Source organism: Anoplopoma fimbria, chromosome 18 (assembly GCF_027596085.1).
Source record: "Anoplopoma fimbria isolate UVic2021 breed Golden Eagle Sablefish chromosome 18, Afim_UVic_2022, whole genome shotgun sequence".
Lineage (NCBI taxonomy): Eukaryota > Metazoa > Chordata > Actinopteri > Perciformes > Anoplopomatidae > Anoplopoma > Anoplopoma fimbria.
Window position 1 is genome coordinate 20,436,761 of NC_072466.1, and position 10,259 is coordinate 20,447,019.

Here is a 10,259-nt window from a genome sequence, read left to right on the forward strand (position 1 = left end):
AGTAAAAGAGTTGAGTTGAGTTCTTTCCTCCTCTACTGCCACAGGAAGTATGGCTGCACATCTCTTCATTCTAGGAAAATGCTCCATGAGTAACAGTACGTGCAGCAGCTTCATTGTCACAAAAACTAATCTCAATTCCTGAACACAAACTGCAACATCGCTTGTAAATGACAACGAAAAAAGAGTTGTGTCCCAGAGACTAGACTTAAGAGACAAATTGAGTTTTTATGAGGTGTGAACATAAAATGTAAGCTAAAGGGGAAAGAGGGAAGGGGTGGGGGACGGTCGGGTCCAGCATGCGTCAGCAGCATGAAACCTCCTTAAAGTTCAGTGTGGTTGGAGCAGAGGATCAAGGAGCGGGCTGTGTGTTGTGTGCTGTACGCCCGCTGGCAGCCGCTCTGCCTTTCATTCCCCAGTCTTTTTTGGCTGCTTTCAGAAGGCTCCAAAGCAAACAACAAGGGTCCTGCTTACAGGCCGTCAAACTGGAGCGTCAGCCCACACAACCATGCACAGCGCTAACGCCACAAAATGGCAGAAAGTTTTTTTTTTTTTTTACATTTTCTTATCAAGCTCTTGCCAAATATTAAAGTGATTTAAAATTATGATGAGGAACTTTTAAAAACATTTTCAGAATTTCTCAAATTTTCTATAAAGTCAAACAATAAAGTCTCATTTTTAAACTGTACTGAAACTTTGGCTACAGTGACTAATCCTCCATATGTATATGATATGTGGTGCGTCATAGCCCTGTATAGCCTATGAGGATGGATACAGGACGAGTTTCCCCCTTTAACAGCCCACAGTGTTGGCTGCCATTGACGACATTATATTAAAACGTGTGGAAACATGCATCATCCCATTAAATCACTTGGAAAGTAGAAACCTGAAAGGTATAATAATAATCACAAGATAAAAAAAAATGAAAGTAAAAAAAACTAAAATGAACATTTTATACCGAGTGCTGCAGGAATGAGTCCTTAAACCTAGAATAGTCAGCATTTGCACGCTTTCAGTTCTCTCTTCTCAAAGTCTATGGGTTTTTAAATGTGTGTTTTAGGTTAGATGTTAGATGTCGATGTAGAAGTAAGGTCTGTGGTTAACACAAGCTGAAGAGATTTGAACGTTTTGTTCTTTGTTATGAAATAGGTAAGTAAATATTCCTTTGGTGAATTTTGAGACTTTTAAGTATCTTAAAAAAAGTGATTAAATTACAAAATAGTGAAAATCATCACATTCGTGTTTCTGTCGTCTGAATTTGCTGCTGCCATCCTCAGCTCATTGAACACAGTCAGTCCAGAGATACACAGCTACATGAATGTAGAGTCACTGAGAAACACTGCTGACTCTTTTCAAGTGAGAGGAGTTAACATTCTCAATGTACCATGCCAATGTATTCACTGTATTGTCTGATTCCTTGGCGAGCCAGAATTTAATGGCTGTTTCAAATGATTTTCTGGGCTTCTTTGTGTTCTGAATTGCAGGTCTTTTTCATAATATTGTTACTACACCAATCAAAGTGCCATGAACGTCAAGGTACTTGTCAAAAATAATATAGATATCAAGGGAGCAGTGATGTCGGGTACGAATAGGCAGTACATCACCAGAGCTAAAAAGAAATATTGAGATTGCATCAGTTGTATTTATTGATCATTTCTTCATATTCATAATGATTGTAAGTTAACTTTATTTTACGGGTCCATCGAGTGATGTAATGGGTACCAAAAATATTTTTCAAAAAGACTTACATTGGGAGAGAGATGCCTGTAACTTAGCTGATATTTTGAGGTAAACCAACTTTCCAGTACAAACACACATGAAAAAGCATTATTTAAACCATTAGGTCCTTACATTTCTAAACTGCATTTATAGTTGAACCCAGAGTTTTTTTCTGTCCATGTGAATGAGCTTTAGAATAAAGCTAGAGGCTGTGACCAACATGGATATTTCTCATTTAAAAAGATTATCACCTGTGTTATGAAGATTAATGAGCTGTGGTTGCTGATGGTGAACCAACACCTGACCTGCAGGATGCTGCCCAGCGAGGGGCTAAAGGTCACACGGACTTTTCTAACAGAGTGGAAGCACTGGCTGACCGCTGCAGTCAGCCTAGCAAGCCTGTTTTCTTTTCGAGCCTAACGTTACTCTCCTCCTGCAGCAGCGACAGCTTGTGGATAACAGGGTGATACTGTGATCTAAAAAAAATGACCAAGAGCTCCGCTAAAGCGTTAAAAAACCACAGTGACAAGGCCCCGGGTGAGCGGCACAGGCTCCATCAAGGCGCACAATGCAAAAGCAAAAGAAAACAGGGAAATATTAAAAAGCACCATTGATGTGACCGGTTGCTTGCAAAGTAAGAGCTAGCTTTTGTCGGGGAAACAATAAGAGCAGTAGTGCTACCAGTCATGGAAGTGTATTGAACAGTTGCAAGTAAGCTACAGATTTAAACTCAACACTATGTTAACAAGCACATTTAATCGGACTCAGAGATTCAATTGAATCCTTGCAGAGACTAGCAGGAGTACAAGCAGCATCCTTTGTTGCAGTGGAAGTGGATGAGACCAGGGGACCAGGGACGAACAGGGCACAAATAGAACTGGTGTTGAGATATGACCAGAGCTCAAGTGAGGTAAAAGAATGCTTTTTGGGATTTGATGTCCAAAGTGCAAAGGTAATATCAGAGTATATATTGGATAACAAAAGTAGAGTTGTGTGGATAAAGTTGATTGCTCAGACATATGATGTAGCTGCAGTGATGGCATCAGAGCTTATTGGGTACAGGCTAAAACAGCCTGAAGCCATAATTATGCATTGATATGCGCAAACATTGAAATTTGGTGAGTTCACAATCAGCTAAATTCATTCCAGATTCTTAATTTTTTTTTCAAGGCTGTTTAAGGGCTCTCAGAATTCAAAACGTCTTCAAAACGCACACATTTACTAGAATGAAGTTGTGAAACATTGGGGGAAAAAAATCATACATTAAAATATATATATTAAAATAATATAATTTTTTGTACAGATTCTTCCATAAAACAATGAATGTCTGAATATTCACAAATAATAATTTAAGATTACAGTCATATCTGGATGAGTTGCTGCCAGTGTTTTACCATTTTCCCACGTTTTTTTCTTACATCATTTCTCAGGTTGGTACAGACTTTCCTCCAACACTGGATCCTCGGCAGAAGATGATAGAAAACTCAGATGGCTGGGTTGGCGAGACCATTGCTAGTGCCTCAGGATCTGATCTTTGGCTCTCAAAAGCATCCACCTGTTTTCTCCTGATGTCATGTGATGGCATCTTTAACCTGACAGATGCGCTGTTTGGTCATCTCCCAACCAAGGCTATGGACATATGGTCTGTACACCTCAGAGGCACCATGTGTGCCAAGAACAATCAGCAGAGCAGTTCTACAGTTTTTATGATTGTTTTGAACAGTACAAGAGTAGTGAACTAAAACGGATAATGAGACAGCATACCCATGTCACAGATGAGAGGACAAGAATATTCTAAAATATTCCTGACAACATCACCGTCTGGAAGAGAGTGATTTTGTCTTTGTTGAACAAAAGGAATTTGCCGAGATGTCAGCCACATTTGATGAGACCAAATTAAAGAGCCTACCCAAACAACTGCTAATGATCTGCAGGAGACTGTACCCTAAGCTGGTCTTAACTTTACCTTCTACCACCTGTGGAGAAGACCTTTCCAGTGTTAACACCTACAGCTGTACCAGAATGGAAAAGAACAGGCTTACATCCTTGGCTCATATTTTCATTAAAAAGAGACTTATGAAACTGAGGACTACACAAAGAGGACTTTTACAATAAAGTCATCGGCATTTTTGGTCCAGAGTGATCTGTGCATGGACTTTGTCTACAATCAAAGTAAGTGCCTTTAAAAAAATCTGAAAATATGTTCATATTTACTAAGTAGGGCTGTATCGAATAATTAGAAGCTTCATCAATATCATTGTTATTCAAATTATCGTTGTTAATAACTTACAGAAACATTATTTGCAATAGTAGCTTCCACCTTCTCTTGCACCCTCTTTCTCCCTCTCTCTCTCTCTCTCACACACACACACACACACACATACACAGCGAGCGACAGGCGCCCAATCATCGTTGCTGTATTCACATCCAAAATTCAAAACGTGTTTTTTATCTGACGAAATATTCGATTTTTGGGGGAATTTAGCCTTTCAAAAACGACAGTTTTACCACAGTCAGAAAAAGTGTCTTATAGCAACTTAACACTATCATAAATTATATTTATAGAACACAAATAACTAAAAGATCATATTTTTCACATTCTTCAGGGTGATCATAAAATATGACGACAAACATTCAAAGCTTAATTTGAAAACTTAAGTTGAAGCTTCAGTACAAAAAATGTCACTTGGTACAGCCCTTATATATTTAGACATCTTTGTTTTCTTTCTCCTGGTGCTCATTGTGTGGTAATCAGATTGATTGGATTGAATAACCTGTTTTCTACTGGTGCGCTGACACCAAACAAGCTCTCTCTCTCGCTCTCTGTGAGCTGTGTCCATGTATTTGGCACAAAGTAAGACATGTTTGCAGTGGGTGTTGAACCTCAGAACTGCATCTCTGCTTTTTGCAAATGGTGTGATTCTGTTGGCTCCTTTGAAATGTGACCTTCAGCATGCATTGGGGTAGCTTGCAGCATTAATGTGAAGCAGTCGGGATGAAAGTCAGTACCTCCAAATCTGAGGACATGGAAAATGATGGATTGACTGTCCAGGTCAAGGGTGAGTTACTGCCCCAAGCGAGGGAGATCTAGTATCTCTGGGTCTTGTTTAACTTGTTTAAAATGAAGTGTGAGATGGAGATCTCTGCTCCTCACCTATGGTCGTGAGCTTTTGGTAGTGACAGAAGGAATGAGATTGTGCATACAAGCGGCAGAAATGAGCTTCCTATGTAGGGTGGCTTGGCTCAGCCTTAGAGACAGGGTGAGGAGCTCAGATATCCGGTGGGATCCGGGAGTGGAACCGTTAATTCATGTCGAAAGGGAACAAAGTGTTTGATGAAAACAACTATGCTGAGATTTGTCATGGGTGGCGCTGACCGGCTTCATTTTACCTCCAGACATGAGGTACTTGTAGCGAGGTCACTGCTGCAGCTCAATGTTTTTCACATCAGTCTTAATGTTTTTCTATTCACATGTCCTTGCCGTTGAATATAATCTGATAATGATTGGACTCCAAATGTCCAGGTATTATCCTTAGAAAATATACATTGGCAGCATTCCTCCTGAACTATTGACTGTGTTTATTTTACAGGAGGGAGTAAGAATCCAAGCACTATTGGCAGAATGTAGGTTGACGTGCAGATGTATATATATAGGGTCATTTTTTTTTATAGACACTTAACTCCAATTAACCTTCATTCTCCTATTTGCCTGTAATCACATTATCCTCTGGCATTTGAGTCTATTTTTCTTTCATCCGAGAGAGGCCGTGTCCTCCTGCTACACGCCCAGAAAACGGCGAGGCAGTGCAGGAACAAGCTTCTCCTTGTGCTGGATCTCCCAGTTGGCCAGAGAACCAGTCTTTGGTCTACTCTCTCTCTCTCTCTCTTTCTGCGTCTCCCCCTCCTCCCCCTCAGATCTTTCTCAACGCTCTCCTCACCCTCTCTGTTTCACCATCTCCTTCTGCTCATGTAGGAGCTCTGGCCCCGGGCGGTGTCCAGCGTCAGACAACGTCTGATTCATGCCTTCAGTTGGCTGCTGCGGTCAGCTGACTATTTAGTACTATAGGATTTGGCTCGTTAAAGGATTGATTCAATATCCTTCTAGGATGCTGATCAATTCCAGTGGACTGTAAGCGTGCATAAATAAGAATAATTTATTAACACGGTATCCTAAAAAACGATCTTTTGAATTTATTTCTAATACATTCAGACATAGTGAGTCAAAAAAGGACTTTCTTTCACGCTTTTAAATGTCTGAAAATGGACAGTCTGGAGCGGAGGCTTGAGTCTGTGCCTCTTTCTTCCCCACAGCGCTGTACAAAAACACATTCCAGCTGTCACATACGTTCATTCTTGTACTTCTATATAAAACTGTTTCTGACTACCTGCCTGTCCCCTAAAGCAATTAGACGTGGTCGAGCTCACTTTCAGCACTTTAATCCCTACACTCCAAAAAGGTGCATGTTGAGCTGTCGCCCTCACTGACACATTAGTGGCATATTTTCAGAATTGATGCCCGAATGATAATGCATGAAATTGACATGACAGATTTGGGAACGTCTCCTCAGTTTGCCTCATAATTCAGACTTCTACTCAGTTGCATTTAAAAAAGAAATACTGCACTGAAGTACATTTATCTGAGATTCTATCCCCAAAATGTGATACATTATAGTTACAACCAAGTCTATTCCTTGTTAGTGAATCATTTTCTTATTTAACTTATTAATTGTTTGATCTATCAAACAACCTAGATCAGTGAAAAGGTCCAGCACATTTTCCCTGAGACAACAGTTATGTGTTCAAATGTCTAGTTTCATCTGACCAAAGGTCCAAAACCCCAAAGACATACGGTTTACAATGATAGAACAGATATAGCTGATAACGCTTTCTTTAAATTCTTTGAATGCAGGAATTTTACTGGAGGTTAAATGAGTTAAAATTGTTGTATTGTTACTTTTAAGTAAGAAAAGGATCTGATCTGCTCGGGACTGATGCTGATCTTCAGTAAATTTGAAGCACATTAAAGTCTTATGTTGCCATAGAGATTTGTACTTTGTACTTTTGAAATTGAAATCAAATCTGTAATCCTGTTTTTTGCATGTGGCTGTGGGGAAAAAAAACTTAAAGCCCCGAAAATACAGAATATTAATAACTGTATTTGTTCTCATTGATTTAAAATGTTTACTCATTATTCCATACATTGGCAGTCCTAGTGTTGGGTTCTGTGTTCTGGCAGTGTGTTAATAACACGTGTGAATGAACCAGCTTTGTAAATTGAGGCTGCATTCAGGGCACTGTTCCCTGGCAGTATTTTTCCTTAAAGCTTTTGATCATAGAGAATCCATTATTTCCAAAGAAGCACGGTGTGTTTACCTGTGAAGAGCAAGAGAGCACTTCACAGCCATTTATATAATGAGACCGTTGCAAAAGGTGTTAGAAATAATTGTTTCTATTTCACCTCAGACATTTTCAAAGTTATTGGTGGAAACGCTCAGAATTATTTTGTATGCTTTCTGCCCCCAAAAAAGGGACATTGTGGCAGATTTCAGATTGTAAACTGGCACTTACACCGTCCAGAATTTTTAAAACAACGCCGCACTCTCACATTATTATTTTTTTAAATGATAATGTGTACTCAACCTTTTGTTTTGTGTCTGCTGTAGGCCGCCCATTAAAATCCTCACCCTGTTTGAAACTGTGCTTCAGAGGGATTTGTAACCCCAAAGGTTGACAAGACAAGTGCACGAGGTCAGAGAGAGACACGGCAAACAACAGGCAGTGACCTAGAAAGAAACATGGCGTTCATGAATAATGCATGGTTAAAAGGTTTATCTAATGGCACTGTTAAACTTTAAAAGTTGATCTTTGCTTCCAGCTGGAGATGCTCTTGGTTTAAAAGCCCCCCTCCCTAACTGACTGCAGTCATCCTCCAAACTCAGCTTGAGAGAGAGACACTGATTGGTTTAATTATGTTTGCAGTGATTAAGCATCTTAATGGTACTCATCACAATATGAGATGTGAATTATAATGATTTTGTGATGTGTCATTTCAGCTACAGCTTTGGAAAACTTTTTTTTTTCTCAAGCAGTCCTTTTTTTTTACTGACATTTTAACACAGATATAGCCACACAAAAAATTCTCACACATACACACACACACACACACTCTGACTGACAATTTAAAGAGGGACACTCACCGTCTTTGGACGCTTGGTGGTCATGGTAGTGTCAGAGAAGAACAGAGACAGAGAGCACAACCTCAGGGCATTACACTTCCATCCCGGCTCCCGGACACGAGGACGAGGCCGACGGGGCTCGTTAACTTAAAAAAGCGCGGGTGGAGGGGCGTCAGCGCGCTTGTCGGAGTGTGTCGAGAGGAAACTGCAGGCACCAGTCAGGCCGCCGAACGCAGCGCGAGGAGGAAAGCGAGGAAGACAAAAGGCGGAGAGGAATCAAAGACGCCAGCAGTTTCTTCTTTCCTCTTCCTCCTCGCTCTCTCTGGTGTAACTTAACCCCCCTGAGGAGAGCCGGCAAGCAGACACACAGAACCAGTTCCAGACCTGTCCTGCACCAACGGCTGCCCCCCCCTTCTCTCTCAGTTTTCTCTTACCCCTCTCAGTTTTTTTGGTATCATTTAACTCTTGATTCGGCGGCCCAGCCGATGAGCTCACTGCGGGGCTCAGGTTTCAGCTCCTTCGCTGGAATGCGAGGGCAGCCACGCGGAGATGCAGAGGTGCCTGGGAGGTCAAAGGCTACCGGGGTAGTGTGGAGGAACACAGAGGAGAGGAGCGTCTGTCATTTGGGGGAGTTCCAGTGGAAGGGGTATCTGAGGGGCCCGGAGTGCTGAGAACAAAACAGGAGTCACGGGGGTCACGGGTTACGGATGTTTCAGGGCCAGGCAACATTTGACAGCTCTGGAGGCTATGGACTTGAGGACATGGAGTACATTTGCACGCTCAAAGACACACACACACACAATCTCTCCTAAGTGCCAGATTTATTGCTCACTTAGAGAGCGGGGTGTTTTCCTTCTGGGAGAAAATCTTTCTTTTTCTTTGGTGGAGTTTTCACATTTTAGCAGTCAGAGGGTACATAACTACAGAGGGTAAACACGATCACAGGCATAATTATACTGCTGTTAGCATGGAGCACATTTAGCACAGAGTTACAAGGTGCTTTGCAATAACGATAAAACTGCAGTGAAATGGATAATTAGATAAAATGCAATTATAAAAGAGAGACAAATAGGTCCCTAGTAAAAGCAAGAATGTGTCAAGGACGACAGTAAAAGTACCTTGAAGGAACACAGAGATTTTCTTGGTGGTTCTAAACCATGGATGTATAAAGAGAACTGGATACAGCGGTGCAGGCGGGGCCCCCGCTTTTTTCCTATGAAAGCTGCTCAGTGGCGCATAAAGCAAAAAAAGGTTGCCTGCTGGGTAAAAAATTACCAAGACATTGTGCATCCATGTTTCCCATTAGGAAGCGCACCAAAGACACCTCTGAATCACCCAGTAGCTGCTTTCTGAATAATAAACAAGCTAACAAGCCAACTGAGCTAGTTAGTTAGTTATAAAGGCAGGATTTAATGCAGGACTTCCGTGTATTAATCTTAGCTAGGTGGACCTAATAAACTGGCGAGAGAGTGTATGTTGTGACTGTAGGTTAACCACACTGTAAACAATTTCAAAAAGGGACTATTTCTTTGGTAATCTACCTTCAATGGACACTGCTGACAGTGTGCTCTGTTGTTTGTACAGGGGGACAGTGGCACTTGGCTCACGTGTTTCTTAGGACTGTGTCATATTGTAAGGTATTTGTGCTAACATTCTACAGCAGCCATTCATTGTGAATTGGGCCTCGTTTGTCTTTTTCATAAAGTGTGTCTCCGGTAAACAAGTGTTGGGAAACACTGCTTCTCACAATATGTGTTTTCTATAGTCATTGTTTCATATTCCAAGGCTGACATCCACATGTTATTGTCTTTAATCAATCTTGTTAAAGCAATGCCACCAACTTTAAGCAGGCAGTTTCTGTGTTGTGAACTAAAGTTCCAAATGATTCTTTTGGCATTTCTGCTTCATTTGATAGTGAGAGAGACAGACAGGAGAGGCAGGGGAGGACGTGCAGCAATGGGCCCTGGGCTGGACTGGTCCCTCAGCAACGTGTCCTCATACAATTTCATATGATATCATGCGAAAAACTTTACTACAATTTTTGGTGCGTTTTCCCACAAAAGTTCAATTTACAATCGAAACTTCCGTCTTCACAGGAAACAATTTAGTTAGGTTTAAAAAAAGATCATTGTTTGATTTCAAATAACTACAGAATTATTATTATGGCATTACTAAAGTATTGAAGTTATGTAACACTTAAATCTACAGTGACTTCTTGTTTCCCGTGGGGCATGAACGTGGTCTCCTGGGTGAAAGATCTGGTTTTGTTCGACCTGTTCTCCAGTCCAACCTGTCCTCTGGGGGTTTCTGTGCCCTTTTTTACAACCTGGTTCATGATTGCATGGATTACATATTAATTTATTTTGT

General features: G+C 41.0%; 1 protein-coding gene across 1 annotated transcript in view; it reads right to left on the reverse strand.

Annotated features, from left to right (window-relative positions):
- Positions 1-8,210, reverse strand: part of flrt2 (fibronectin leucine rich transmembrane protein 2) — a 43,603-nt gene extending 35,393 nt beyond the window's left edge. The window contains 1 exon segment of the mRNA XM_054618747.1: positions 7,914-8,210. The gene's annotated coding sequence lies outside the window, so the exon portion shown is untranslated.
- Positions 8,211-10,259: the final 2,049 nt, after the last annotated feature.